Source organism: Dermacentor albipictus, chromosome 7 (assembly GCF_038994185.2).
Source record: "Dermacentor albipictus isolate Rhodes 1998 colony chromosome 7, USDA_Dalb.pri_finalv2, whole genome shotgun sequence".
In the NCBI taxonomy this organism is placed as follows: domain Eukaryota; kingdom Metazoa; phylum Arthropoda; class Arachnida; order Ixodida; family Ixodidae; genus Dermacentor; species Dermacentor albipictus.
Window position 1 is genome coordinate 77,155,353 of NC_091827.1, and position 7,025 is coordinate 77,162,377.

Genomic DNA, 7,025 nt, shown 5'->3' on the forward strand with positions numbered 1-7,025 from the left:
CATGAAGTCAATGATTCATTACTTTGATGAATGTTGCACCATGTCTGTTTTGTATGTGCAAAAGAAATCCCTAACAACCACCGCACCAATAAAAAATATCACAATTTTACTCCACATACAGTATAAAAATGACAAATATAACACTTTCATAAAAATATCACATTTTACTGCACTGAGTATAAAAATCATTGAAAAATATCACACTTTTTAATAAACCTGCTATTTTTTAAATGAGGAAAACGACCTCAATATGTTGATGAGCTCCTGCTCCATTTTCGCGCCTTCTTCTTGCAACCGAAGCTCCCGCTCGTGGCGCTTCTTCTCATCTTTAATAGATTGCTCCCACATGGCTCTTAGAGCCCGCTGCTCTGATATGAGTTCGTGTATTTCGCTGGAAGCGCTGCTGGCAGCACAGCACTTGCGCTTTGCTCCTGTTGGCTGCCGTCCTGGTGTGCTGAGCACTTCGCTGCTGTTTAGTGCTGTAATCGGTGATGAGAGACAGCTTGCCGGTGGCTCCAATATCGTGGTTGGCTCCAATATCGTGGGTGGCTCATGATCTGTTTTAACCCAGTCGATCTCATATAGGCTAGCCACATCGTCAACAGGCACGGAATTGCCAGTTTCCATGCCTCGAATTATCTGCATAGTGTCAGCTGTACCTCCCACGCTGGCGGCACAAGAAGCGCTCGTCCAGCAAGTACGTCGAGCAGCCATGGCCAGTGGAGTCCTGGAATGAGGACACCACCCATTCGACCTCAACAGCAACCACCTCGATGGTCCGAATAAATGTTTTCTCTCTCTCTGCATAGTGTCGTGAAAGCAGAAATCACTGACATCGGAGAACACAACTTTGTTAGCATGAAAGTAAAAATAACACATAATAGTTGCATAAATTGAAACGTTCTAGAGAAGTTTCCCTGCATATGTATGTAAAAAATTGACGTAGTTATCCATGCACTCACTTCGCTAACTGTTGGCGCCTGGCAGCTGCTCTCCACCATTAGCTCCAAGTTGTTTGATGGAAGGCGTCCCGGGAAACCATGAATTTTCCAATAGTACTTCCATGGGATCCCTCCCTTGCCAGTGGTATTCTTCTGGGTATAGTTCCTGCAACCGCAAGATGTCATTAATTCCACACCAACTTCAAGTATACACAAAAACGGCACTATATTCTAGTGGCTTGGATCAACTGGTGGCTTAACGTCTAAATTTTCTAATAGTACATGCTGTTGGGATAGTTGACATATGTCACACAATGGATTCGTCAATAACGCGATCGATAGCCTTCATCAGTCGCCATGTTGGTCAAACGTGCCAAGTTGTCACATTCGAATGAGGCGTGAGACACATGGTGCAATTTTGCATTCAATCCGTCGTACGATGGGTCGGAGCCCGACTTGCAGCATACGACAACATAGGACACGTGATACGACTGAGCTAGCGGAGCATAGCTCTGTGCAGAATCAGCGCCTCTGCATGGACGCTTTGAATGACTTGGCAAATAAGGTGAAAACAAATGTGTCTGTACAGCTTTCTCGTCTTTAACAAAAGGTGCCAATATAAACATGACTTGTCAAAGCCACATCTGCAGTGTTGAATCCGCTCACAGCCGCCAATTACAATCAGCCGGTAGGCCTAACTGACTGGGCCGTCGAATCGGAGACCTGCGGCGCTTGTGAAAGGACTGCATGCAGCTCGTAATAAAGCGCCATGTTGGTCATTACAACGTGTGCACAATCATGGCGCACTTAAGTTAAAGCTCACACTGTTCGTGCCTGAATTTTATTGTCTCGTCCCCTGCGCGCTACTTAAATTGCAATACACTTGATTTTATCGATGCCTATGGAAGCGAACCAGCAAGCCAGGCTAGCCTGGCTTGCTTGTCCGGCACGAAAATCAAACTCCCTCACTCGGATTTTCAAGGGCCGACAGGAGCGCACCGGACAGCGCAAGAGCCGCACTGCTCTACGGAATTTTACGTATGTAAGCCCCTGTACTGTGCGCTGACCTATCGATGATTGAATGCAGGGATAGTCCTTTCCTGCTTTGAAAGGACTCTGGTGCAGGTAATAACATCTTAGCCTTCGCGTGGTTATTACCTGCATTCTAACGTCTGCAGTGGAAATTAACGAGGACATCAAAGCACCTATGACTTCCACCATCAGACGAGTATGTCAACGCAACTAACTCATGGCGCTTAGGAAAAAGGTTGCAGTTCTTAAATTAGGCAAAAATGTGCAGGTGGGAAAAAGGCATAGCTAAGGAAAAAGTAGAAACGCTTAGTCACAGAATTATACAATGCTAGCAAACCATGATCGAGACAATACCATAAGAAATAATTTCGTAACTATAGGCTAGCATGCAGGAGCTATATGCCGGTCATCGCATTCCCTTAAGATATACGAAGACTATATAATTAAAGAACAGCTCCTGCCACCTTGCGCGTAAAAGTGGTACTCAACAGAACACCCCGACCGAATCTTTGACAAGGAGAGAGCGCACAGAACGGTGCTGGTGTGTTCTCTCGTTGCCGTCTTTCTGTTCGCGCTATCCCTACCGACACGCTTGCCTAACGAAATTCACCATGCTAGTGCATGGAGATACCTTCCTTTGAAGAATGGCAGTTCAGGGAAACCAATTTCGATGATTATGAAAATTGGCCTCTAGAGTGCTAAGAAAACCAACGTAATGTCCAATCAAACCCATGTTTATTTACACACGACTACATGCACAGAGTTACTTACGTGTGCTCAAACACAGCGTAGCCTTCCGCGCCAGGCTGCTCTCGGCTGAACAGGACTTTATGGTAGGTGGCCTCACATGATATTTGTAGTTTCAGCCGCCAAGGTCGGAAAGGCTCAGAGATGGTTCAAGCTGCTAATATCCCTCTTCACACTCGTCGTTGTCATCCGATAAAGTAGAGCAGGTGGAGGACACCGGTGAAGGCGGGCAACGCGGACGTGCTCTGACATAATAACCGTGCACTTGCACAGTGGCAACCAGCTGTGCTTCCTGGTGGCCCGTAAAAAAGCCTCGGCGGGTCTGTAAATTCGCAATCAAGTCTCCAGCACGCTTCTGCCATCATTTGTGCGGACCACCCGAAATACCAGTACGGGAAGTCAGGAGCCCGAAACACAGAATAACAGAACCGCCAGGAAACCCACGGCCCAGACGCTATTATAAAGTTCGGGTCGATCACCACTGTCTCCACTGTTGTGCTGTTCGGCCGAGAATGGGTCCTAGCGATGGGAGGGTTCATTCGGTACGTGGCTGACCTTTCGTCGTACCTGCGAGGTGAAAGCAAGGAAAACAATAATTAGCAGAACAATTGACAAAATACTGCAGGCGCATGCGGGCCCGAACAGAAGTGGTAAAATTTTAAAAAATCATAAATGCACCGAGAAGAAAATAAAACGCTGAAACCTCTGGTGCGAAATTAGCAGATCAGTTGAGTCAGTGCTGTTTAAGAATGTTAATGGTAGTGTGTTCCATTCTTCAATGGCAGAAGGGGAAAAGGAAAATTTGAAGGCATTCGTTCTTGTTTGTTAGGGAGTTAAGGATTTAGAATGGTGACGTCTGGTTTGTCTTGTGGTTACTGGTCGGGCATATTGAGCAACATGGATCGAGAGTTTGATATTTTTGATTAGACAAAGAAATTTCATCCTTAGAATGTGCCGCGGCAATTTTAATATCTGTATATCATGACCGTGCATGGTATACACGATCTTGCAGTTGTTGGTGAGTGAGTTATGCGGTGCCTGAAACACAGAAATGCCAGGAGACTGATGGCGCAGACGCTGTTATGAAGCTCGGGTTGGTGACCACTGTCTCCACTGTTGTGCTGTTCAGCAGAAAATCTGTGCTGGGGATGGGAATGTTCATTCGGAAGGTGGCTGACCTTTCGTCGTACCTGCGAGGTGAAAGCAAGAAAAAACAATATTTAGCCAAATAGTTTGCAAAATACTGCAGGCCCATGCGGGCCCAAGCAGGAGTGGTTAAATTACATAACAAATAATCATACATGCATTGAGAACAAAAGAAAACACTGACATCTCTATTGCGAAATTAGCGGATCTGTTGAGTCAGTGCTGTTTAAGAGTGTTAATGGTAGTGCGTTCCATTCTCCAATAGTACGGGGGGAAATGAAAATTTGAAGGCATTCGTTGTTTGCTTGTTAGGGAGTTAAGGATTCAGAATGGTGATCTCCGGTTTGTCTTGTGGTTGATGGTCGGACATATTGTGCAGCATGGATCGAGAGTTTATCTTTGAGTAGGAAAAGAAATTTAATACTTAGAATTTTCCGCCACCGTTGTACTATCTGTATACCATGACGTGCATAATAGTTGTTGGCGAGTCAATTATACGGTAATTGGAAAAATAAACCTAACATACTTTCCGCTTAATCATTACTAGTACATTAATATTGTGTTATGTGGATCCCAGACGGTGCATGCGAATTCCATTTGCGAGCTGATGAGCGATTTGAATCCACGAAGTTTAGTGTCTGGGGGCTCTTGTTTTAGTTTACGACGCAGAATACAGAGTTTGCGAAATGATGGAGCACATACATTTGAGACATAAGAATTCCAACTTAGGTTAGTAATTGTCACACCCAAATATTTATATTCATTTACTTCGACGAGCAGATGAGTAGGAGGACTATAGAGAAACGCCCACCTGCGTCTTTTTTTTTTGTTATCGGCACGTATACTGCTTTTTCTTCATTCAACTTCATGTCCCATTTTTTACACCATGAATAAGTGTTATGAAACTTAGTATTCAAAAGGTCCTGATCTTCCTGGCAAGCAATCTCATGAAACAAATGCAATCGCGTCTGCGAACAAACGCATTGGTACTGGTTCAGTAATAGCGCTAACAATGCCATTAGTAAAAATCAAAAAGAAGAGTGGTGCCAGTACGCTACCTTGTGGTACCCCGGAAGTAACTGGCAAACGACGCGAGTGGGAACCATAAACATAAACAGACTGTGTGTGGTTTGCTAAGTAGGCGGAAATTCAGTTTATGACATTTATGCAAGTTAGGATAACGCTAGCAGAATTATTTTATACTGATCAGATGAGGTTTTCTGTCTCTCCTACACTTCATAGTTGCTAGCTGTTTGCTTAACCTGTCCGCAAAGTGCGTTCAAGCAAATAAAGATACCAAAGAACAGAAGCAATATGCGTCGGTCGACTTACCAGACCAGCGGGTCCAAGCCTCCTCGAGGCACTCGAATATTTGTCAAATGGTCGGGTCTCCTCGACGAAGAAATGCGTTGCGCCGTTGGCTCTGGCGTTCCGGGGGACACTAGCGATCGTGGCAAACACATGGCTGTCAGCGGGTGGCGCGGACTCGTGATTCTGACGGTAGGGTCGAGTAGCTGACCGTAGCCCAGTCACTTCTGCGCGACATTGGTGTCTACAGCAAGATCCTCCACCAATCTGAAATTCAGTTCCCAAGGGCACCTTTTTTCTCGAAGCGGGGCAGGGGTGCCGTGTGGAGGACTGTCATTGACCTCGGCAGCATCAGACTGAGAGCTGGAACCGTCTGTGCGTTTTTTTGCAGTTCTGCATGTCCTGCATACCCAGACATCTCGCTTTGCTGTACCCATTGTATTGAAGGTGTTCGACGCAATTCCAGAACAGTTCTGACCCAAATGATAAGAAAATTTACAACTCGCGCAGGTTATGTATCTGCCATCATCGGGCAGTCACTTGTGGCAGATAATACAGTCCATCATTGTCATGCAGGAAAGGCGTACAAGGCATACAAGGTAAGGCGTACACAGTGTGCAGTCAGCGGCAAATTCAAAGTCGAGAGATATCAGCCAAATTACACGCTACCTGCTTGAATACAACGTGCTAGCTTGGGCAACGCACTCGCCGCTGACTGCAAAGGATCCCCGCTGTCCGCTGACTTAAGTAGCCTACCGGCGAATCCTGGTTTCGAGACGAGTTGACCCCTTGTCGCCAAAGTCAGCAGAATGGTCGGCACTGATGAAGGTGATAGCAGCGTCCACGGTATCACGAGGGCTGCGTCACGGTCACCGCCTGTTGGGGCTCTATTCTGGACACGCATGGCGGCTGCATGGCCGCCATTATCCGCCATGTTTACTCTCTTATTGGCTGTGGCGAGCTCACGTGCCTTGAAATTTTTGCCGGGAAACGGAAGTTTTGCGAAATGTCATTTTGCGTTTTCATCAAGATGACGAAACGTGACGTGGAGCTGCAAATTTTATGGACTAATACATTTTTTTGGTCCTTGGCAGATATATTGTGATGTTAGTGCTTCAAAAAGAATGTGAGCGGTAGCGTGCAGAAGCCAGTGCAATGCATCTGCAATTGCGCGAATATGTGGTGGCGATTCAAGATATGCGCCATGGCGGCTTGCTGATTGGCTGAAGGAATATCTCGTGAGGAGCGTCACAGGAAGGGCTGTTTCGTAATCGTCATTTTGACGATGCGTGACGTTGCACTGGGCCGCCATTGCTGAGATTTTCCGCCATAATTTTTGCTGCGACGAGCCGCGCGAATTATGCTAATGAGCAGCCATATGCAATGGCAGCCGAGAGGAATGCGTATCGCCACATTTTCCCCGTCGTTTGGCGCCACGAAAATCTTTTGTTCATAACGCGAGCTCATAGTATTTGCATCGCTCTCGGGTGGTGTTGGCATTTGTGTTTGGGGCCATCGTTTTTTAAAAGAACGCGTTTATACGAAATAATATTGGTTGAATATAGCAAACTTTCAGCAATGTTGTCCACTTTTCACTGCTGCATTTGTATTGTAATCGAGATTAATGCCTTTTCGCACAATCAGGCGTTATGACAACGGCCTCTTTCTAATTTATAAAAAGAAATGTACGCAAGGCGGCGCCTTGAAGTTTCCTCCCGCGGTGCAAGTAGCCAGCGAAATGAACAAGAGATGGCAGCGCCGGCGCTTGCGTCGCGCTAGTGGTTATCTCTGGCGCCCGCAACGCTATCGGTGATATTCGGCCGTTTCTCAGCCAGCCGAGTCGAGCTGAGT